This window comes from Apis mellifera, linkage group LG3, assembly GCF_003254395.2.
Source record: "Apis mellifera strain DH4 linkage group LG3, Amel_HAv3.1, whole genome shotgun sequence".
NCBI classification, from domain to species: Eukaryota; Metazoa; Arthropoda; class Insecta; order Hymenoptera; family Apidae; genus Apis; species Apis mellifera.
Window position 1 is genome coordinate 12,827,399 of NC_037640.1, and position 25,878 is coordinate 12,853,276.

General features: G+C 39.0%; 1 protein-coding gene across 1 annotated transcript in view; it reads left to right on the plus strand.

Moving 5' to 3' along the window:
* LOC413503 (TWiK family of potassium channels protein 18-like) overlaps positions 1 to 25,878 on the plus strand; it is a 237,794-nt gene that overhangs the window by 1,043 nt on the left and 210,873 nt on the right. Inside the window, exon 2 of the mRNA XM_006569213.3 lies at positions 207 to 1,314. The gene's annotated coding sequence lies outside the window, so the exon portion shown is untranslated. The remainder of the gene's footprint in view (positions 1 to 206; positions 1,315 to 25,878) is intronic.

Consider the following 25,878-nt stretch of genomic DNA (forward strand, 5'->3'; position numbering starts at 1 on the left):
GGAATAAAAATTCTCAAGCAAGGAAATTCTTTGTTCGCAAGGTATTCTGTATAAACAATGATAATGTAATACGGATGAATATTCATGACAATACGCGACGGTTGAAATGTTTTTTAGACTTCCGTCGACCATCATTTCTTTTTCTACTTCTTCGCGAAAGAAACCATCCGAAACTAATGCTTATACCTGTTTTTTTTTTTTTGTAGAACGTTCAAAAATATTTTTCACTTATACGACCGATCCTCGCGTTAACAAACCAATGTGTATAGAATGAAACGAAAAATTACTTATCGTGACAAATTTGTCGTGATTAACGATCGAGAAAAAAAGTAACCTCAAAATCATACAGTGATTAAATTTTTAAAATTTCGAATCTAGTTAATCGGGATTATCGCTCGTTCCTGAAATTTCTCGCGTAAAAAGATTAAATTTTAAACAGCATTCGAATCACGGCAAGTCCGATAAATACTGAATCGGAAGTGCAATTAGGAATTAAAGTTGGGAATTAAATATGGCCGTTAAAAAATTAATCAACAGGATTGCGGATCGCGGGGAAACGCGGACGTTTAAACGCATTCGTTTCGATTTGCATACGTAAAATTTAAATAATACAGTATATAATTTACTAACCTATTCCGTGGATATTCATACAACTTTAACCGCCGCGGGAAATCGCAATTAATGGAGCCACGTAACTGGTGCGCTTCCAAGCGTTAGAACACTTTGAAATGTCGCAAGAAATGAGCTCGAGAATGCGTGTAAATCAACGTGTTCGCGTTAAATAGCTTTTCGCGTCGCGCATTTACATTCGGGACGCGCCAAGAATAAAAGAAATTCGTTTTAAACGCATTAAGTGGCTTCGTTTATATAATTTTGGATCGAAATTTTTTTTTTTTTTTTCGTTCGCGGTTTTTGCCATCGATTTAATTACAAGCGGAGAAATATTTTTCGACGATCGAGACTAAACGCGTTTTATTCATCATTTTCACGGTTCGGAATTCTTCGGAAAGTTTCGTGTCCAGCGTTATCTTTCGTACAGTTAACCGCAACCTGAATCCCGCTTATTCTTTCGTTTTTTATCGAGTTTCTTAACGAAAAAAAATATTTAACGCGCGTAATTAACACGATTTAAAGAAATATATATATATAAGATACGTTCAACCAGTGTGTATCAGTGTAATGTTGTGCAACAAAGTGTGAGCATCGATGAATTCACACCGGATCATGATAAAACGTGTTTGTGTTTGAAAAAGAAGCGAGAAAACTCCTCTACGAGTTTAGTGCTTCGTTTTCGACGGATCGCCTCGCGATTCGGTAAGTCGCAAATTACCTTCCTTTTTTTCTTATCGATAATACAAATTGAAATTCATCGAATAATTATAAGATATATAAAAATACGATTTTACTGTGGTAAAATTTTCATTTAATTATCTCGTCAACAGAATTTTCTGGCAAGATGAAAGATTGCGATTAATTAAGATGCGGTTAACAATAATTAAGAGTTTAAAGGGGAAATAATAAAATTGTGTATTTTAACAAAAGAAGCTAGGTTTTTATTATACTGTTTTAATAACGTAATTACTTTTTTAATCAAGTTTCTTCCACTTTTTTTATCATATTTATTTTTTTTTAATATCCTTTACAACTCTTTTAATAAACATTAAGAAGGTTTATCCTGGTATGCTTGGAAATATTTTCATGAAATTTTTGAACACAAAGCCTGTCCCTTTGTGCATCAATCTTGATTCTCAGAGTTTTTAGAGTAACTTTTACTTTCTAATGCTAATTGGATTCCCTCGAATATTAAAAACTTAACACAACGGAGACATCGACCTCCAATCTTTCTGGGGCGATATTTGCGCGTATTTCAATCGATGCGTAGCGGCAAAGCGGATTCGAAGAGAAGTCGAAGCTTGATCGACGTAAAATGTATAAAAATGCAAAACTTCCCGCGACATGCGCTTTCGCGTTGAAACGTCGAAACGAGATTTTTCGAAAAAAAAAAAAAAAAAGGAAAAAAAAAATTTATCGAGTTTTGACCAAATATATTCCCGTTTGATGCAAGCTGCATTTTTCACGTATCTCCAAGACGATTTTCATTGAGATCGAATGCGTGAAATATTCATTGCATCCCCTTTCTCCCGGGGGAGGAATAAAATCTATTTTCACTTGGAAATGTCCCGATACAGAATTTTTCTTTTTTGCAAATTTTTCGAAAGAAAAAGAGATTAAGCACGCCTCTATCCAGCAGTTTTTCCAGCCGGTCTCAGTGGCCCTTTAGCAGAAAGAGTTCTTTGAAACCGGGTTAACGTGATCTTAATTAGTTGCGTTTCACAAGTGGATGCTGTAAAATGCGTATAAAAAAAGAAATATACGTAAACATACGGATAATTACGCGTGGACCTAAAATTTCTTTCGTTTACCCCAACTGTGTCATTTTTGTTAAAAAAGAAAAAAAAATATGCCATCATTCATTATGTTAAGTATCCGTGTGTTTCGATATATTTTCTCTCCACCGCGAGCAACTTATCAATCGATAAAGTAGTAAACTGCGATGATTAAAATCGAAAGTGGATGCTGTAAAATGCGTATAAAAAAAAAAAAAAAAGAAATATACGTAAACATACGGATAATTACACGTGGACCTAAAATTTTTTTCGTTTACCCCAACTGTGTCATTTTTGTTAAAAAAGAAAAAAAAATATGCCATCGTTCATTATGTTAAGTATCCGTGTGTTTCGATATATTTTTCTCTCCACAACTTATCAATCGATAAAATAGTAAACTGCGATGATTAAAATCGAAAGTAAAAAAATAAAACGTAGAGATCGGGGCGAATAATGGAATGAACGATAGGGAGTGTTAAAAGTAAGGCGCGAATAGTGAGGAAGGCAAGGGATAACTCGGGAGCGTGATTGGTGGGAAGCGAAGAAGCGCGGAGGAGTCGTGGTGGGGAGTCGCGGAACGTGCCAAGACTATTTCGAAAGAGTTACTGGCAATGCTAATATCGGTAATACCGACCGTGCAACCGTCGCGGTATTCCGACCCTAAAGCTGGTGCTGCTGCCGCGCTGGAATACGTCCAATACGGGTATATACCTCACCTTAGCCGTCCGATTGTTAAACAGAGCTGAATTCACGTAATATACGGCCGCGCGATAAGCAGTTACGTTCTCGGCTTTGTTTCGTAGTCGAAATTGCAGCTAGCCGCTGTCTTTCCAAATCCAAAACGTTTTACTTCTCTTGAGATAATTCGACGGCAAGGGGACACGCGTATAATTTTCTTAATTAAATTGTCCTTAACGTTTCGAAATTCCGTCTCTGTATATATATATATATATATACAATGTAATGCGATAATAAATTAGATGGAATCACCTTGAGATTCAAAGTTGAATTTGCGATAAAATTGAGAAGTACGGAAGAATGAAGTCGTCGATATATATATACATATTTATGCGTGTATATGTACGTGTTTTAAAATGCAATAAGCCGCGAATGCACCCGTTTTTCCTCGCTCGTATATTCCTGCGCATAAAATAGAAAAAAGAAAGTTGCGGGGAGTTTTATTTTCGCCTAGTTGAGTTTGGAAGAAGTTTCTTCGGCGAGATAAAACATTCGTATAAGATATAGGAAAGGGGACACGGGTATGGAGACACAGTATTCATTTTCACGTTCCATTTCCTGTTACTCGCTGCATAAGATGCTTTCAAGGGCTATTCAAAGTTTCCGAACATCGCATTCCTCGTCACACTTTCTCGCTGAAAATAATCGAATTCAATAGTTTCCCTGTCATTGATGCAGTATACCTTAAATCCTCCCCCCCTAATAAAATTATACGGAAATACGCGTTTCAACTTCCCCTTACGCGTTAATTATTTTTTCCTCGATTTATTTTCGCGCGTAACGAAAACAAAATTGGAATATTCTATCGAAACCGCAATTAGCCTTAAAGTTTCTGTTTGAAGACAAACCTTGTTTTCGCGCAAATCTTGACTATTCATGATCAATCTTAACCGGTTTCCAAAGTCCTTTATTTACATTATCTCGCAAAATTGTCTGCGAATGAAAACAGTGGAAACTTCGATCAGCCCCACTTGTTATTCCACGTTTCCGATTAAAATTCGTTTGTTCCGTCCGACGGAATAATAGAAGAGCAATCGAGTGCGTGAATTGATCTGCCTATGCGTCGAGCGAGACACGAACTCGTATCGATTTTTCGCGTTAAGATTTCGAGGAAATTTCTTAGCCAGGCTGGCCAACTTTCGAAAGGGCCAATTCGCGCAACAGAGGGCGCGCGTGACTCTTGAATCGAGACTCCGTTCCAACGGATGGAAATTTTGCTTTTGCTCCTCAAATTCGATTTTTATGATAATAATAATAATTCGGTCTACAACCACACGGCTATCTGTAACTCCTCCCCACTCCGTATCCCCCTCAACTTTTCACGTTCGTCCGATAAATCTCCATACGGGGCTCCATACGTTAACGAAGATTAGTGGATCACTTTGTGATCTTCGTTGCGCCGTATAACGGCATTACCTCATTAAGCTTTTAATGAGAAATTGTGCACGTATGGGTTATTGTATATAAATGGGGGAGACCAATATTTGCTTGCGAAAGATCGAAAATTCTCTCTAAATTCTTTTAAAGCAAGAAAGAAGGAAGAGAGGGGGAGAATGGATATCGAAATAGAATTAAAAAAATACGCGTTTAAATTTTTAATGCATCAAGAGATATTAAATATCGTTCGACAGGGATGATGGTAAAAAATCGATCGATAATACATACGTTATTTCCTCGAACACGCGTCTCCGCCAATCAAATCGAATTATTCTTCGCGGTAAATTAAATCTTAATTACACTGGCTTGTTTGTTGAAACTTTTTCCCTAATTTCCTTCGAAGAATTTTCATATTTATTTCAATTTTCATTATCACATAGTTATATCGAATAACAACTTCGTTAATCGCATATTTAATGCTCGAGAATATTCTGTAACGTTACTAAGATCAAAGAAGAGAAATTGAAATACGATTTTTTAAAACTTTCTAAACACTCTGCTGTCCTCTAATCCTTCGATGTTTCGAAACTGGCGAACGATTCGATCAATTTCGACTCGCGTTGCAACGTTGTTATTGTCGAAGAGAGCGAAAAATTTCCATGGAAATATTTCTCGTGCAGGAAGCGGTAAATGTTGGCGGATGCGTCGAAGGACGGAGGAGTGGGGGGAAGAGCGGCGTATCGAGTTGACACGGGAGAAAGGATTTTAATATAAAGTGCCAAGCGTTCCACCATCCTTCGAGGCCGCGTTTTGACAGCGTCCTCGCCTTCGGTCGGATCAAATTTCTTTTTCATCGCGCGTCTTTTCTCGTTTAATTGGGCGAAATTTAACCGTAAATTTCTATAAATGAAGGATTGCGGAAATAATTAATTGGAATAATATAATTTTTATAATCGAGTTGGATTTATAATTCGAGAACAGTTTCTCGAGTAAAAATTTAATAATCGAAATTACTTCGATAATTTATAACATAATAGTAAATTTTAATTTTTAATTATTAAAAGTTAATTATTTTTTCATCATCTTTGTCGAATAGGAAAAAAGTGATTTGTTTCGAATGATCATCAAATGAAATTATTTATAATTTAATCAATAATTATTTATTTATAATTTAATCAAATGAAATGTCAGCAGTGGTAGGTAAAATTTAATAGTTGAAGTTGCTTGGACAATTTATTACGTTCAAAACGTAATAATAATCGAGATTACGCGAAAAGTGGATTATCAATTACTACAGTCACGAATAAACGTTGCTCGAGCGTTTCAATATAAGCCCAACTCTGCTCGCAAGGGAAATACTCGATGCGAGTCCCGTCTGGCTGGCCCGTCTCTGTTCGCACTACTGTCGAGAAGCGGCGACGAGATTCAAGGTTACCGGTCGAGCGTTTAAACTCGAGGCCTCGTTTGAAAATTATCAAATTATATTAATTTCATCAAATTATGAAAGGCTCGTAAAATAATGGCCGTTACTACGATACACGTTTTACCTTAGTGAGATATCTTAAGGAGGTTTCGTTCGTTCGACGTTACTTGCACGTTTTATAACGTCTCTAGAAAAATACTGCGTAATGTAGTTGCGCGGTAGACAAGATAACGTCTACATCTACTTTACCGTCTGAACTAGAGAAGGAGAGGAAAGATCGGTGGTAAACTTTTCTTCTTACATCGTATCCACAGTTTCAAACACGGTTTCCACGTTATACAGATTGTTCGAAGAGGATCAAATTAATCTTCCTTTCCGCTTGATTAGCGAGTCATCGCTCTTCGCTTCGTCTCGAATAGAGGAACGCGTTCCTCCTCATTTCCCATTCCCCATTTTCTTCATCCTTGTCCACGCGTTATCGTTATCCTAATCCTCGAAACTCGATCCCTCCCCACTCCCTCCATCGACCCGCTCATTTTCCATCCCATTGTTCGCGAAAGCTGTTGCTTCGTTCGATCTCGAAAGCGATTCCGTGCTGCCTTTCCAAGCCTCGTCGACGCCCTTAAGGGCCTCCACTCCCCACTCTCGGCCACTCTCGCCAATTACCAATCGGCATTCCGCTCACGTTGCCCCGCGCGTGTCTCTCGCGCTGAATGACGGTCGACCGACGGTCCGCCGCTCCCGCGCTGAGAAACAAAGAGCAAATAGGAAAAAGAAAGAAAGGGAAAAGCGCGGCGCGCGGGTTAATTCGATCTCGCGCACACCGCGCGTAGCTGTGTTTTAATCGAACCCCCTCCCTTTCTCGTGTAACTTTTACGGGCCCACGCGTCCTCTTGGCATGCGAGCCAACGGAAGCTGCGCGTTAATTTCCTCTACCGAATCGAGAATCGTTTTTCCAAAATAGCAACCGCGATAAAAATCTCACGCGAAATTGAAATTCGAAAATTTAATCTAACGAGTTTTTTTTTTTCAATCGTTAACGATTAAAAGAATCGATTTTATGCATTTAACGCGCGAAAGGAATGGATCCCGATTTTTTAAAAATCGATTCGATCGAATAAGTTATTCGAGAAACGGAAGAGAAAAAGCGCTTGAATGTTTTTGTTGAGAAGGGACGATGTTTCTTTGTTAAAATATTCATTTTTTATCGGGAAACGGTCGCTGTTAAAAATTCGTCCAGCGTACGAAAGAAGGGAGGAAAACTTTTCCCCCCCTTTCAACTCGCATCCTTACCTGTTATCACGTCCCCTCTCTCTCTCTCTTCATAACCGATCGGAAGAGCCTATTTTTCACCGATAAAAATCAATACCACATTTCCACCCACCTCGTACGCGAGACACGTCGGCATAAAAAGCACTTCCCCCCACCCCACACCCCGCTCCGGTATATATTCGTCGAATCCCATAAGACGCTTTAACCTCTTGACTTTGCGCGCCATCCTATATAGCGTCGTTTCGTTCGTCCTTTTCTCTCGCGCCACCGCTCTCGTCCCTTCCTTTTCCGAAGAGAGACGATGGCTGCCGATGGCAGACACGAAACCGAACGATCCTCGACTCGCGAAGGAATCGTCTAAGCGATTCTTCGAAATCCTCCTCCTTTTGTCCCTCGTTCTACGTGTATTTTTCCTTCTCTTGTTATTAATCTCGTCCCAGAAAGCGTGTAGAGAAGAATCGAGTTTAAGGCGAGCATTAATCGCGAAGAGAGAAACGGCGAGTAGAGGTTTAAGTTTTTTCGGTAGGAGTGGGGGGACGAGGAGCGTGTAATACCGCGTGCGAGTTTAGTTTTCGTATTGTCAGATAGTTGGCGCATTCTGTCCCGTCGCGCGTGACGCGGAACCAGAACCTTCCCAGAAGGAAGGGAAACATATTAAAATTCCTCGAGATTGAAGACAAACAAATATGCACTCGAGGGAGAAGTGGGTGCATGCCTCCGCTGTCTCTTTGGCGAACGCGTAACAACGTTCCATTTTTCAATTTGTCGCGAGTTGAATGGTGTAACGAAAGTGAAATGCGAAATGTGTTTTGTCCAGGATTATATTATATACCACGTATATCCCACTATTACGCGTTACGTTATTAAATATTTCAAACGTATTACAGATTTTAATTTCGAATCGCCTCTCTCGTATCGTTTTATATCGATCGATATAATTGCTTTCTTCAAAGCAATTTGCTTTCTGTAAAAAAAGAAAAAAGAAATCTAAATTATCGCAGTTACACGAGTAAAGAATCGTAAACGTGTAATGCGTTTAAGGATCAACAGGTGAAACCGTTTAACACTGTTCCTCCGAATAAATTTTCGCGACGCATTTATTATCGGGCACATTTTTTTCTTTTCTCATTTACCTCGTTCATCTCGACGCGTTTTTTAATCTTTATTCCGCAGTATTCTGAGCATCCCGATAAGAATCGACTTGTAATTACCAACAATTCTTTATTCCCTTTCTTCCTTTTAAATCGCGTTTAATTTTTCTCGCTCGAAATTCGAACGAGTTTCTAGCGAGTATCGATCGGTCCTTTTTTAAACCGCGTCAAATAACTCGTTGAATATTTTTCGTTGCGCGCAAGATAAGATAAGATCGCAAGGGGCAAGGAAACTGTGGCGAATTTTCTATCGAATTTGTCGGGAAACATTGTTTCAAAGGGGCTTGGCCGAGCTTGCCTGTGGACCTCGATTAAATTCCTGAAAGTTGCTCGAGTCGACCGCGTGGTCGCGACGCGGTCGAGAAATTTAATTAAAAAAGTGCAAACGCGCAATTTTTTTTCTCGAAAGTTTCTCGCGAATAATTGCCCCCCTTAAAAGTGGCGGCGAAGAAGAAGCGGCTCGGTTTGTTTCCTTCCTGTTTCGAACGATACTTCATCGGGGCTAACACTAGCGTGCTTCCGTCCCGATTCTTATCTCTTCTCTCCCCCCCCCCCTCGCTTCTTCCACTTTCTCGACCGTGACACATTGAATTTTCTCATTTACGAAACTCGCGCGTTAGAAAGATCGTCGCGTGAATAAAATTCGTCCTAATGATTTTATTAAAACGGACTTTTCTCTTTCAACTTATTTTTGTACTTTTTCTTACTCGTTCTAATTTTATCCATCTTCGAGATTCTCACTCTCGTATCGAATATAATATAAAATATAATATAATATAATATAATAATATAATATATAAATATAATATAATATAATATAAAATTTCGAATAAATTTAATTTGAGTGATTGAAATGCTCGAATAATTTATTTATTCGTGATTAGTTGTAGATGATTATTATTATTATTTTCTCAACAATAAATTATTTTTAAAAAACATTTGCAGGTGTCTACGATGATTTTACTTTGAAAAGAAACGAGGCCTGATCAACTTCTTCAAATATGACGATTCTTCTCTTGCTTTCTGTTATGAGAAATGGTACAGAGTGACGCTGCAGAGGATAATGCCGTTTTTAAGAGAAAAATTTGAAGGATCCTTCGCATTGTATATTATGTTAGAAACAATTCGGCGTGATTGGAATATCAACGTGGTCGTCTTGGGACGACATTTTCCAGTCTCTCAATGGCAATTAGCATCATCATCTTAGAGAAGAAGTTCCTCGGTTTCTTGGTGGATTCCGTGGATGGCGTAGCTTCTCAATCTTATTCTAGGAATTTTTCTTAGATTGTCAGGATCGCTGTTATCGATCTCGATCTTGCGAGATGAGCTTTTAAGTATATATTTTTTTTTTTTTGAGAGAATTTTTGGAACACTTATCAAAATCAAATATTTTTGAACTATTTTAGAATTTTAAAGTTCGAAGTCTTTTTAATATCAGAATTTTTTTTTTGAAACTTTTGGAACAGAATTTTTTAAACTCTTTTGAATTGTTCGAACTTTAAAATCTTTTCAACGTTGGAACTTCAGTTTGAATCAGGATTTCAGAACTCTTTGGAAGAGTTCAGAATCCTTTTTGAAGTTCGAAACTTTTGGAACCTTCTCAACACCGGAACTTTTTGAATCTTTTCAAAATCAGAACCTCGAAGAAGAATTTACCGATATATATAAACTTTCGCATGAATCTTGCTCTGAAAATAAAACTTTATTTTCACATAAAATCAATCTTATCGCCGAATACCACAGCTCCCTGAACCAGAGCCTCTCTAAACACGCTCCTCGAAAACTTTTTATTTATTTATCCTCGCGGCAGAGCGAGACCGGCTCGCCCACGGGAGGAGCGATATCGTTCAAAGCCGTTGACCCCCCCCTCCTATTTGACTTGGAATGGCCGTTGCTCCGAACATTTATTTACATTCCGGCCGCGTTTCACCGCGCCTCGCGAACAAGCGCGGAACAAGCTACACGAATTGACAACACTGGCTAGATACACCCAGCCTGCCTGTAACGAGGCGTCGTAATGCACGTGCGACCGCACACCGTCCCCCATCCCCGCACCGGCATCCATCGGCATCGCATCGATGTGGCGCGCATGCGCGCGATTCCGCCGCGTTGTCGCTTCGACGATCGCTCGATGAAAGTAATCGAAAGTTGATTCGATTAAAATTCCTTTAAAATCTTCTCGACCGAATTTTCTTCTCCCCTTTCGAATTATAATCTTTCGATCCTACTCCTTGTTTCTGTTCTTAGAGTGAGATGCGTTTTGTACGTAGACTCGAAAAAGAAGAAGAAAGAGAATTAAAGTTTGGGGAGGATGGGGATTCGGTTTGAAAGAAACGTGTTTTCGCGAAAGAAGGAAAGGAAGAGAAGGGTGATCGTTTGAAAAGGTAACACAAGGAAACGTTTCAAGCGTGGAGAAATGTCTGTTTGGCACGGGGCGGTGTGTATACGTCGGTAACCTGTCCAGAAACGAAGCGAGAAAGTAAATAGGTCTTATTCACCGTTCTTCCGCTTATTCAACGTTCTTTCGCCGTCGCTCACTCTTTGCGCTTTATCTCTCTCGAATTGAATCAGGAAAAATATTCTCTTATCCGTATCTTCACGCTTGATTATATTAATAGCGAAATAAACTCGTTCGGATTAATTTTGATAAATCGAACGTTTCGGGATTCGGTTTTCGCTGCAACTAGTGGACGTATTGTCGCTTTTCGCGGAGAGATATATTTACGGATATGAATACTTTAGGTGGACGCCTCGTCGTTTGAAACGAGTTTTCGTCCTTCGAAAACTTTCGATCTTTGAAATTCAAATTGAAAGGGAAAATTACTCGAATTATACGAGTTATATTCGAAGCAAAAATAAAGTAAAAATTCTCAGTTGGAGAGTTTTACTTCAAAAGCATCTTTTTCCTCTTCCTGGTGGTAACCTCTGGTTACGATGTGAACTGTAAAAAAGTTTCTTTGAAACGCGTCTTCTTTTTACGTATATAATCTTCCTCGAGGGAAAATTAGAGAAAGATAAGATCGAAAATTTAGGATCGAGCCAGTTTTACGACGATATTCGAATTATCGATTTCTTGATTCGTTGATAATGCGATATACCCGTGATATTGGATCGTTTGAATTCGCGCAAGTTTAATATCCAGGATCTCGAGATCGAGATCCGTACCCTTCGCGTTGTTATTAAATTCTCTCTGATGGAGGAGGGGGGGGGCTGTCGATTTCGAAAAGTTGCAACTATTTCAAAGTTTCGAGAAGCGAAAGATTTTAAAGGGAAGTTATTCGCCTCTAATAACAGCTCGCGTCGAAACAACTCGATGTTCACCACGCGTGGCGTGGCTCGGCCAAGAATTGCACTCGCATTGATCAACTATGCGAAATTTATTACTACGCTCAAGGCTGAACCAATAACGAGCTGTGACTTTCAACGCTGGCTTGTTGCCGATTTTACGCTGGAACACGCCCCAAAACTCCCTTCCAACTTTCGTCACGCCGCGTCACGCGTAATTTTAAGTGACACAATACGCGTGTGTCGATACGCGCGGCGAACAATGCTCTCGAATATATATATCGGCATAATTTGTGCGCGCGCATCCTTCCATCCTTGTCCATTCTCTGACAATGTTCCGATAAAGTCGTTGCGCGTTTCACGCCGAGCACGCAGTTACGAAAGGAACAATGTACGCGTTAATCGTTCGAAAGAATTAGTCGTACAATTTTTGTTTCTTCGAATTTTGCGTTTTCTTTTTTTTTCGCGAGATCTAGATGAGCAAACAACTAGATTCCTTCCACTTTTTTCTTACGATCGTAACTTCAGACCGGATTAGAATTATTTTACTTTGCGATCGTGGCGCCATCTGAAACAGCGTTCTTTTGTTTTTAAGAACAGCCGCGACGAGCGCTGTTTCCAGTCCCGTGCGAGAAGCTTAGCGAATCGAGTGTCGAAGCTGTCGAAATTGTTTGCGTGCGTTACTGAGAAAGTATAACTGGTTTACGTAATAAAATCTTGAATTCGGAAGAAAAAAAGGGAGAAAGAATTATTATTTGCGCACTTAAATGTATTTTATAATCGTGAAAGATACAGTCGGATCGCAGTGCTCGCGGTTAAGCGCGATAGGACGGGATACTTGTTGTACCGTAATCCACCAAACGTTGGAATTCTGAACGTCGAAACGTTGTCGCGAGCTAACAACGTGGATTATATTCGAATCCTCTTGAGGTTTCGAGAGCCTAGATTAAATACCGCGCCGCTGTCGGTTAATTCTAACTCTAACTCGAACATCGGCCGGGACAAATTGATAATTAAATAATTGAGATTAAAAAGGAGACGAGAGCGGGGAATAAATGGCTCGATCGTTTTCATCGAGATTCCATTATCGATCCTCAAACTGGGAGGAATTTTAACACTGTGACGACTGCTACTCTAGACTCTCGTATCTTTGAAAGGTAATTGTTTATGGCCTTGTTGTTGTTCCACGATCCAGGAAGTAGACTGCTATGCGCCGTACGATGAATTGCTACGCAAGCTTGAAATTTGCATCGCGTTTACTTCCTGCCTTTGTATCAAGCGTGTTCGTGTCTTTCCAACATTCGCGCAACGAGATTCATGCCGCTCGTTTGCTAACGTTTCGTTGATCAATTGCGCGGGCTAAATTATGTACGGGATAAAATTTTACAGTGCGACGAGTAAATAAGTGGCGACGGCACTAAGCAAGAGAAAAGAAGAAAAATTGTTCATCGTTAAAAAGGTGAATAAAATTTACGCGAGAATATTAATATTTATCGACGGATGGTTCGAGCGGGATGTCAACATCGCGTCGCCCCTATCCATGACGTTTCCTTTAAATTTGTTGCTCAAGTGCATACTGTGTCACATCGCCGCTTATCGAGTATGAGTAATGCGATTTAATATCGATGTCTGCTGCATCGATGCAGTAGTCGCCTCGATCGAGAAAACTTTTTTTCCTTCCCCATTTCCGTTCAAAGATTGATCGTCCCGCCCGATAAAATTCCGCTTTCGACGAAAACCCTTCCCCCTCCCCGCGAATTTCCGTGCGAAAAAACTTATCCATCCTATTTTTTCTCTCGAAAAAAATATTTGTCGATAAACGTGTATAATAATAAACTTTGAATTTTCTCTCTTTTTTTTTTTTTTACGTGTAAATCCCATAGATTCCCGTAACTTTATCAAAGCTCTGTGCCACATTGAAATCGGTAGCCCGATTCGGGTTTCTGGCTACGTGGAAATCCGCCGCCATTCGAATAAAGTTAGAGACTCTAACGTTATCCCTTTTCGAGAGGGGATCGAGAGTTTCTAATTTTTTTTTTCTTTCTTGTTTACAATTTTTACGAGTGAATTCGAAATTCCCCCGGGCTACAAAGTAACAAAGTGTCCAAATTTATGGGAGTCGAAAGTCGAAACGAGAATTTTTGTATTGGAGATATCGAGCGATGAATCGAAAGAAAGCACTCGAGAGAGTTGACTCTCGGCCGCCATCTTGATTTCGAACGGCGGCGATATTTTATTTATTGATAAACTTAAACTCATTACGTGCAATCTTGGAATTTTCTTATTTCAAATTGGATCCGCGTATCATTTTGCGCTTATCGAGATTTTATTATATATTTTATATATTTTATATATTTTATTATTGCTTTATAAAATATTCGAGAAATTTCCTTGAAGTGATTTTGAGTAAGAAATTTTGTCGAAGGATTAATAAGAAATAATGGATAATAGGCTAATCAATTTTATTATTCTATTATTTTTTTTATAAAGGAAAAATATATTTCTCTTTATAAAAATTTTTAATCGAGTAAAATCCGTTAAAAGGATACTTCCGAACTTGTTCTCGCTCCTTCTTCGTTACACTTACTTTGAAATAAATATGATAGAGCGCGAAGCGAATATAATTTTACGGGGAAACGAGCTGCTCGAATGAAAAAAAAAAAAAAAAATGAAAAGAAAAAGGGGACTGATTCTCGGTGTGAAAATATTTCGTTAAAGTTTTTTTTTATACGAGAGAAAGACGGGGTAGCCACTATATCAATCTGCAATATCCGATTCGAACGCGACAAATACAGCTGCCTTCATGGATGGGTGCGCACGCATTTCAAAGCGTGACCGATCGCTGTCATGCGATACTTAAATTAAAATCGATGAAAAAAGGGGGAAAAAGCAAGCAAAATGAAATATATATATATATATAAATATATGAGAGAGAGAGTTATACCGTCGGATTGTTTTTCATCCTCTTTCTTATAAATTTAGAAATTCGATACGTTTCTCCTCGATAAAGTTTTATAAAGAATTATATACGAACGGCCAAGTCGAAGGGGCTAGTAAGAAGTAGAAGTAGAGTAATGTAATGCTTATCTTTATTCCGAGGCTAGAGTTCCGAGGAGATAGAAAGAGAAAGATAGATTTTCTTTTGTCTTTTTCCCTCCGCTGCTCCCGTTTTCTCTCGCGATACACTCGACACGATTCCCCCTCCCTCTCTCCTTCCTCTTCCTCACCGATTCCACGTCTCAGTGATTCTCAACCGTTCGTTAATACCACATATAGTTTCGACTCGAACCAAACTAGTCGGTACAAAATTCCACCGCGTTTTACGGGCAACGACAACTTATTGTTAACCTCATCGGTCCGTGTATTACTTTGACCGTGCTCACCCGTTATACCCCCCTCCCCTCCCCCAACGTGGAAAAGAGCTTCAGAAAAGCGGTTTCGTTAGATTACTTCCTCCTTTCTTCTCCTTCGCGGGACAAGAATTTTCGAGTACATCGGTGAGATGATAAATGGGCGAAACGGTTGTTTCGAATCAAAGGAGGAACGAAGTTTAGAAAATTTTAAGAAGAATTTTTCGAATTACATGAAATATTTTCGAAGAGGTAATAATTTCTAAGATAATCTTATCTTACATCCATCCATTCGTCCCATATACTTTATATAGATGTGTGTATAGAGGTGTATCGTATTATTGACAATTCCTTGGCTATAACTTGGCCGTAGGATACGCGGCGGTATCAATCGTGGCATAAACCTGAGCTTACCCAACGCTACCGCCTTGTCTCTGAACCACCACGAGCAAATTCCAGATTAGCCCGCGCCTCGGATAACATTTACATATAGCATACATTTGCAGTTGGAAAGCAGCGGCCGCCGGGGATCGCTGTCGTAGCTGGGCCCGCAAAGATTACGCATCACGGCCGGGTAGGACGCCATATTTTCTCCTCCCTTTTTGCCCGGTTAACCGTGTTGCGCACGTTAATAGGGGAAAAAGTTAAAATTCCCTATCGATGGACGGGGATGAAATTTCCATCCCGCGCAAAGGTATTTTTTTTTCTTTCCAAGATAATTTTAATTTTATTACTTTTATTAATTAATTATTTATTAATTAATATAATTAACCAATAATTAATATAATTAATAATTAATATATATAATATAATTAATATAATTAACTAATAATAATTAATTAATTATTTTATTAATTAATTATTTAAATTACTATAACTGAAATATTTTTCGAAACTTTACCAAGATTTTTATTTTTACATCTAAATATTACGAAATATAAATAAATAAATATTAGATCGATGAAATAACGTCAATTAAAAAGACGATACGAATTAAACGATATATTCAATAATTTTGTAAATTAATATAATTAACTAATAATTAATATATATAATATAATTAATATAATTAACTAATAATTACTAATAATTAATTATTAGTAATTAATTAATTATTTTATTAATTAATTACTTAAATTACTATAACTGAAATATTTTTCGAAACTTTACCAAGATTTTTATTTTTATATCTAAATATTACGAAATATAAATAAATAAATATTAGATCGATGAAATAACGTCAATTAAAAAGACTAAAGATACGAATTAAACGATATATTCAATAATTTTGTAAATTAATTAAAAAATTCGTTTTAATTCACGTGTGTCACGTCAGATCGAGAAGATTGATATTAGAATATATCCGTGATGGAATCACTCGTCGATTGATCCTCCTCCTCCTCCTCCTCCTCCTCCTGCCTCGTAGATTTCGGCTTCCTCGAACAGGCGTGGCTTCGTCGAAGCACAGCCAGCAAATTTCCGATTACCCTGGCCCGGCCAACATTTACATACGGCATGCATTTACCGTGCCGCGGGATCGGCAGCAAATCGTGAGGGGGCATCCTCGGTGCACTATCGAAATTGTCTCGGCCCAATAAGAATGCGAAACGTTTATCCCCGCGATAAACTTTGCCATTCCACCGAGTTTGCCAAACGCATCATGCTCCCTGTACTTCTTTATCCTCGAGTTTCAATTTGCGCTGCGAATTTCGTCGACCGAAATTCCACCCACGAGTTTTCTCCCCGATTTGTACAAGAATCTTCTTTGTCTAAACGTATGATCAATTTTGCGAATGAAATTTCGAGGAAATGAAAAATCAGAGTTGGGTATTAACCCGAATTGAAAAGATAAAGTTAATTAATAAATCTCGAATAATGTTGCTTTAAGTATTGAGTAATTATTAAAATTTTCATCATTGTTCCAAAAATAATAAAATTTTGTTTATCAATAAAATGTGATAAAAATTTGAAAATGGGGATAAATGGAAAAATTCGATACAACGTACGACATCTCGTGTTTCGAGTCGCGTTTCTCTTTCGAGTTATTTAGTGCATGCTATGTACACGCGCACAGATTCGAAGCCTTTATAAGAACGCAGTGACGTTTGTGTGCACGATTCTAGGTCCAATAATTCCGTAACGTTATCATCGAGGATTGTCAACGGGAAGAGCGAAGTTCGTCGAGGCGTTTAAAATTTAGGTTAGAAGCGAGCAACTCGGAGTAATATATCCCTAATGAATTCGAAGATTCGAATTTCTTCGCTGCGATCGTTAAGATAAGCGAGGCTTAATTGCCTCGTCCGCGAAATCGAACGAATCGCGTGGAGTCGTCCAATCTCGAGACCGTTCGTAAAACGATCGACGGATCGATAATTATTTTCAACGTTTCTTAACGTATTCGTATAAAGTAAGATTCGTTCAAGTAACGATCGATATTATATATATTCGTACAAGATTCATGGGATGTATGCATTGAGATCGTACGTAAAACGTTATCGATTTGTAGTGCTTAAAATTTCTCGTATTAAAAATTTTAATACAGTAGAAACTCGTTATCCAAATATACGGACGTTCTTATTATCCGTATATTATTATTCATATAACACATTTCGTAGCAATGTTTATAACATGGATTAGATTACGACGTAAATACAATGTATTTATATGTAATATATACTTTTGTGTTCGGTCGGTAAACGTAATCGTATCGGTTCAGTGTGAAACGGAGAACGGTATCGCGATGACGAGTAAACGAAAACGTGTAGTTTTAACCATTGAAGAGAAATATAAAATAATTAGAAGACGTTAAAAGTGGTGAAAGTGCAACGAAATTAGCAAGAATACATGACGGATGATTTTGTGCATTTCTTTCTTGAAAGTAAAATTCTATTATCCGGCCACTTTTGTCTTCCTATTAGTTCGAAGACGGGAATCTCTTGCTGCAAATCGAATCGAAACCGTATCGAATCACTCTCGTGTTAAAGCGAAAGAAGAAGAAAGAAGAAGAAAAAGAAGAAGATACGAGTGCAAGTCGACACGCATTTCTACGCGGCATTCTCAACTTCGCGTTCGAAATCTAGACGAAACCACTTTGGACTTTGTCTACGTCGCGTCTCGCGAACGAAGAAAGTGGAGAGGGGAGGAGAAAAGTGGCGGGGATGGCGAATGGTAAGAGTTTGAAAGAGAGGAGGGGGTATGTACGGACTCTTGCGCGTTCTCGGAGGAAAGAAAAGCGGACTGCGCGCCTCCTATTGTTTAGCGCGGGAATGGATGCGAGGTTGATGGAATACAAAACAGAGACGTGACCTAGCTCGGGCTTTGCCTCGAACCGTTGAGGATGAAAGGTGGGGGACGGGAGAAGGGAACGGTGCCAGATGCGAAGGAAGGGAGATAAATAGCGAATGACGATTCGCTGACGCGCGGGAAAAGAAAGATTGCGAGATCGCGAATATTATTCGAGACGAGAAGAAGATTCTCTATGCATCCTCTGGGATAATGAAATTTCGTAAACGCGAAAAACGTAAATTTCGTAAATCGTTCTTTTTAGGAAGATTCGTCGTTATTAAATTTCGTTCCAATGTTTCGTCTCGAGATTGTTATCGTTCTCTCCGTGTATATACGAAATATCCAATTAAACGAAGCATTTTCCCATTGGTAAATTGTTGTGTTCGAACTAGTTTCTTCTTTCTTTTCTTTTTTCAATGATCCTAAGTTTCGATTCGTAATTCGAATTACTTTACCGATCGTGGCGCCGTACATACGAAACATCGTTCTTTTGTTTTTAAGAAGAGCCGCGACGAGCGCTGTAATAGTTTCTAGTGCTGCGCGACAGTTTCGAGCGATACGTCATCATTGCTTACTTTTTACGTTCTTAGGTTAGGAAATCGTCTATCGAAGCTATCGAAATGGTTTGTGTTCGCCACTCGAAGAGAACGCTGTGTCTTACGAAACGTGCGAAAAAGTCGTAGCGAAGATTTAAAGCCGGAAATTTTAATTTGGAGGACGACGATCGATCCTTCAGGCGCATCGAGAAAGTTCGACGGCGGTGAGTTAGAGGAATCGCTCGACGAAAATCCGACCCGGAGAAGAATCTCCAGAAATATCTATCCGACGATCGGTCTAATCCAGTACCTGATTTACGTAATAAAAAATCTTGAATTCGGAAAGAACTTAGTGTGAAAATCGGTGAAAATTTTTATATCGTCTTTCTCTATCGAGAGATAAATCGAGCGGAGGTGGAAAAATGGTGGATCGAGAAAGATATAACGCGACGTTCCATTTCGTAAAACTGAATGGAACGGTGATGAAAATCGTCAGAAGCGCGGAGGATATAGCATCGAGGTAGGAGGGGGGCAGAGAAGACGAGGCAAAGGATGGAAAGATTTGGCAACCGAGGTGCGGATAAATAAAAACGGCGGAGGAGCGGAGCCAAGAGCGTGGGGGAGAATACGTGTCGGGAAAGAAAACTAGGAGAGTGGATGCGATCCGGGAGAGAGGAGGGGAAAGGGGGGAGTGTGAACGATGTCTGCTCTTTGAACCGGCGGAGGATCTAATGACGCGAACTTCCGGCTGCACTCGCTCCAGTTTCAAATTTTATCGAAATTTTATCGACCGTCGTGACAATTTTTCACCTCTTTTCACCTCTTTCTTTCCTTCTTTCGCAGCTTTGCGTGCGAACCTCTCCTTTTTCGCCATTCTTTGAGGGTGTCGTGATTGCTTCTCCCCCCTTCCCCCTACCCTCTCCCCCTTTGTCGAAGAAAAGAAAAACGAGACGCCGCTATTGCGGATCGAAGGGGAACGGCGAAGCAATTGCGGCGTATTTCTCGATATTATAACGCTCGTCCGACACGAGCCAACAAGTGGAACTCGTTTCGAAGTACCGCTGATCCCAACTTGATTATCCATAAATTACTCGAGAAATTACTCGAGTAGAAGTTTGCTTTTTTCTCTCTCTCTCTTTCTCTCTTCGCAACAATCGTCGAATCGTGAGGGATTAGGGGCCGCAATTATGCGTATTGTAAATTGAAAAAGCGGCTCGCGACACGATATCGTTCGTGTCTAACGAATGTTGTACACCGAAGTGGCGCTCGGCGGCGGCGCTTCGCATGCAAAAAATTGGATCGGTGTAAGAGAGAGAGAGAAAAAGAAATAATAATCTAATCTCGTTCTTCGAATGAACGTCGTTAAAATCCTTTATTCGTGCTAGCTTTAATCGTCATCCTTCATCTCGACTTGTACAACAATTTCTTTTATACGTGTTTAACGTCGTTCCTTTTCGCATTCGATAAAGAATCTTTGCTCTTTCGCGTGTGTCGAAAAGCGAGTTGCGCGCGCATACACGCGTAAGCGAAAGGCGTTTATAGGCATTTGTTGCGCGATCCTGTAACCGCTACGTCGATTACGATCCTCGAATCGATCAATCTGTCACGGGCGATTATCGGGGAGGGGGGAGGGGAAGTTTTTTAATTAAATGAACTTTTATATTAATTAATCTTCACCGTGCTGAGTATACCTTCTTTCTGCTCTCTTATTAGTCCTCCATGATTTATAACCACGGCTCTCGATTACTTTCTAATCCATTTTTACCCTTCGATTAATAATAATTATAATATCAGATTCGTTATCGCGAATAAAAAATGTCATAAATTTATAAAAAAATTTATTTATATAAAATTGAAAATGACAATTTGTCCGGTGATAAAATATTCGATCTTATTGCTTGCTTCGAATGTAAAAAATTAATTTTTCCTCTTTTTTTTTTTTTTTTTTTTTTTCTTGCGAAAATTCTCGCTCAGGCATCGCGACCCTTGGCTTGATTTTCTTAAGCCCCTTCTTCGTAGTTTACTCTTAACTGACCTTATTCTCGAGTGCACACTGTCACCCACTCCGCGCTACGAGTACGCGTACCAACTTGTCTACTCTAAAAAACTAACTCTCCTCTGCAACGCTGAATAAATCAAAATTAGATACCAGTAAATAAAATCGAAATTCCGTTTCGCATCATCGTGTCGTTCAATGCATAGAAATACGCTCCGTTAGAATACATTTAACGAAGGAAAAAAAATATAAATCGAAATTAGATATCGTGAATAAAACGGAAATTTAACGTTCAAATTTTGTTTCGTATCATCAATATATATTTAAAGATAAATGGAATACACTTCGTGTATTTAATGGATAACGATATTTAATGAAGAATAAAAATAGGAATAAATTAAAAAATTATTTATTATTTTATTAAAAAAATTTATTATATTTTAATTTTATTATAACATTATATTAAAAAAATAGGAATAAATGCGAGTCGTGCCGCATTTTTCTACTACTCGCTGTATCGCAAAAGAACGGTCGAATCGAAACGGCGATCGCGCCCAGTCATCGCGCATGAACGCATGCAATATACGAGTCGCATTTTTGCTGTATATAAACTCAACACTCTCTAAAAATTTACTGCAGATACTTTTACTTATTTCGAGGAGCATCATCGTTCGTTATGGATCGAGTACTTGCCTTTGTTCTCGAAAGAGGGAGTAAAAAAACTCGCGAAAAGAAAAAAGAACGAGAAGGAAGAAAAGCGTACGATACGATGAGGTGTAACGGTGTAGACGGGAATCCTTATCGCTTGTTCGCTCGGTGTTCACACGTGTACACTCTTGCACGCCATCTGTGACCAAAGCCTTTCTACGCTCTCTTCTTACACCGTCGAATCGATCGATATTCCGCTGTTTGGAAAGGGACAGAATTCGTTTGAATAAATTAATACGACATAATCGCGTGGAAGAAAGCTTCATCCAATTACGCGATAATCGACCGGTTCATCGTAGAATCCTGCTAGATATTCTTCTCGAACGGTGACCTTGAGCGATATTTATTTACGTCACGAATAGATTCTCAAGCTTTTTATGGATGATCTTATGAAACCTAAAATAACGTGCTACGTTTTCGACGTCCGAATTTAACGGTCAGTGGCAATAATAGAAATATTATTTTCAAAGTTTTCAGAGTTTTGGAATACGATAATGAAATTAGTTCGAGCGAAGATAAATTTCATTTTTCATTATTGTAATGACAGAGGGAAATAGAGTAGCGATGAAAATAGAGACGGAGAATGTGAGATCCCTACGTTATCGTTTGCTCTCAACGAAATAAATAAAGGTGAAAGAGAGAACAACGATATATTCGACAAATTTTACACGTAAAGAGATACACGAAACATAATGTAAAAGTTTTACACGTCAATTCGCGCGTTTCAAGTTGAGTTAAGAAATTCGGAATGGAAATGCGAAATGTGAAATGACGTGGAGTTGTCGGTTCGGCCGAGCGAAAAAAGATCCGTGGAAGCGCGAACGGCCGACACCGATATTTGCCGAGTCGGGCCACGTTCCTCCGTCGGTCAACCGTTCTTCCCCCCCCCTCCTTCCTTCGAGTCGAATACGGAGTCCCGCGCGCATAATTACAAATGCGGTAGAGGGGGAAAATCGTTACGTACGCTCGAGAAGGAAAAGTTTTGCTCGCTCGCGGCTGAAAAGGTAAATTATTTGCCGATACGCCAGCCGGAACCCGCGCTGACAAATTGTTATCGACGTTTCTTTCCGCGATAACTAAATGCATAATTCATTCCTCTGGGCCCATTGTCGAAATATCTCGACGCGAAAAATTTTCCCTCGCAAATTTCCAAATCTCCAAAATTTAAATTTTGATTTAGCAGGATGATGTTGATCGATTTAATTCGTATATGTGAAATTATAAAATATTTTAAGATAAATATAAATATTTTAATTGTTATGAAATTATATAATATTTTAAGATAAATATAAATATTTTAATTGTTATGAAATTATATATGAAATTATAAAATATTTTATGATAAATATAAATATTTTAATTATTGAATATTTTTTTTTTTTATTCAATGAAAACAAGGAGAAAGGAATTTTTGAAGAAGGAACGATAAAAAGAATTCTTTCGACGTGATTTGCGCGCTTCCGGGAGAGGGATGGATGTTTCCTCGCGGAAATGACGGAAAACGTGGCGGAAAGGAAAGGTGAGATTGTAGCAGGACACTTTCAGACCCGTCTCATCTCTCCCGTTAAATTATTCGATTCGTTCCCGCGCAATCCTTTCCCCCCTCCCCGTCTTCTTTTCTCTTCTACGCCATCTTGAATTCATCTTGCCTTTCGTTACGGATTTCCCGTTATTGCCAACGATCGAAGAAGGTTATCCCTTCCAGGGATAGAGCCACGCTTTTGTCCGCCAATTCGCCGTTTCTCGCTCTGCAATCGATGCCTTTACGAATCCTTCCTCGTAAATTTGAAAATTTATTAAAATTATTAAAATTGATTTTTTAAAATTTATTTATTAAAATTGAAAATTTAATTAAAAAAAATCTAATTATTCATTGTTATTTATCCGTGTATTTTCACTCGTGGAACTCGATATTCAACAATCCGTTTTACATTCTTGTGTGGAAGAACAAGGATAAGAATCGAGGTAAGAATATTTTATACTTTTGGAAGGGAAAGTGGGATTGAAAATATCATCGGCTGAAACGGATTATGTATCGTTCACTGGCTGAGAGAAGCCTCGCAGGAGAGAACTTTCGAGACGCTTTGCCGATAATCCTGTCGCTACACTGCTGCGCAGCAGTAGAAAAGCCATAATTCGAATATTCAAAGTCGTAAAAATTACCTTCAATTCGTCGAGTTACGTTGCGATAATCGTCCAAGACTGGAAATATTTTTGAAACTATTTGTAGTATGTCTATTTGTACAATTATCGTTACAAATCGTAATTGGATTATGGAATATCGAAAAAAAACAATTTTTATGTCGCACCGATAAGTTAAAATTCTTCTTTGCCTATACCGAAGCATCGAGGTTTAGATACAGATCGTTTTGGTATGCGCGACAATATATGAAGTACAGTGAAAATAAAAACGCGAATTTTTTCCAACAATACGTATCTCATTTTAATAAACAGTCGTGATGATAGAAGTAGTTAAAAAAGTACGTTTCGAATATCCTATCGAATATCCTCTTTTTAAAGTATTAATTACGACTATATTCGTTGTCCATATAAAAACAATGCCGTGAACGCGGGCCGTTGACGATCCTTATCTACTTTGCACATTTTTGCCGCAGCGAAGAAGGATAAATTACTTCGAATACATCGGGAGCCTCTAACAGTTCGCAGAGCGAGATAAACATCGAACCGAAACGAAGAATTGACGATGGGTACGATATTCGCGGATATTCGAATCGAAATAAAATTCACTAGAAACTGTAGACGCAATTGCTTTCCGACAGGATTATACAATCGAGAGTGCAAGTCATTACGTGAAATATCTTGTAAATCGAAGCGAAGGAAAATTCGGGAAAAGGGATCGGAAAAAATTGCGATTGAAAATTCCTGGTTTACGGAGAGCGTCGCCTTTGCCGCGATTCGGCAGAGGGCGCCTTCTTTCTCTCTCCTTCGGTAAAGCGGAGAGAATGCTCGTCGAAACGTGTCCACTCATTACCGTGACTTAAGGAGAAGCGAAGCTCCGAAGGTAAAGGAGAAATTGAGCGAAACGAGATTAAAACTCGGAACGAAATACTGTGTAAATTCATTGGTCGGGAGGAAAGGGGAGGGGGGAGAGGGTCTACCAGTGATGAAAGGAAGCGAGGAATTTCTGATGGCGTTAAAATCTAACGAGCGCCCCTCTCTCTCTCTCTCTCTCACTCGCCGCCTCTTTTTCAGTTTTCCTCGTCACGCCCCCCCCCCCCTCGATTCCTCGTTTTCTTTAATCGACGAGCCTCCTGCAACGACCGACCGCTCCTTCCAACTATCCATCCATCCTTGCTTTTTACCCGTTTGTTCCACCGTAAATTACATTCCCGTGAATTTCTTCCCATCATCGTCGTCCGAACAAACGATCGAAACACGGAGAGAATGCACGTTTGGAATCGTTGTATTTTTTTTTTTTTTTTATCATTTTGGATTTCAGTCGGATAATTTTTTCATTCGTGAGAAAACGTTGTGTTTCGTCTTATTTTTTAAAACAATCGACACTTTCTATTCCTCGGGAAAAATCGGAGGAATCGATTTCCGATCGATCACTTTTGAGATATTCGTACTCGATGCACCGTGACGAATATCATTTAAAAACTTGAAACGCAACGTTTTAAATGACGTTTTACGTTTTCGCAACGTAAAGCGCGAAAAATTTTCGTTCGATTCTGCGTGCGATGGAATCGCTATTGAAAAGTTTGACCGTTTGTTCGTTGCCTGTTTTACCATGGGAAGCGGAATGGGAGAAGAAATAGCAGTAAGAAGTTCGGTAGAAGGATGGTAATTTAGAACGTCCGAAGGTAACGAAACGCGACGGAAAGGAAGAAAGAAGTTGCATGGAGCAGAAAGTTGAGTGAAACGGAAGGGAAAAAGTGGGAAATAGGAGAAGACGCGGAGTGTGTCCGGTTCGAGATAAGTGGAACCGAATGTCTATTTGAAAAATGTTGTTTTCGGAATTCCTTGCGGTGTAAAACGAATTTTAAAAAAAAAAAAAAACCATTTCTCTATTGTCTTCTTTTCCCTGTAAAAATCTCCGATTTTTATTAAAATTGTCGTAATTTTTATAACATTCCATAAATCCCAATTAACGAACAGATTATAATCCAATCCTGTCGCGCTACGAGTTGATCGACAGCGAACTATATACATTGGGTTGTCGCAAAGTGATTTCGATGATTTCGTTTTCTCGCACGTGTGTCGCTAGTCGAACGTTTCCGCGACCAACTTCACTATAAACCGTGCTGCTTAGAAAGTAATTTCTTTTTGTCACACGAGCGTCGCTAGTCGAACGTTCATCCAGCCAACTTCGTTCTAAACCGTGTAGTTATCGTATACGTTGAGAGTGG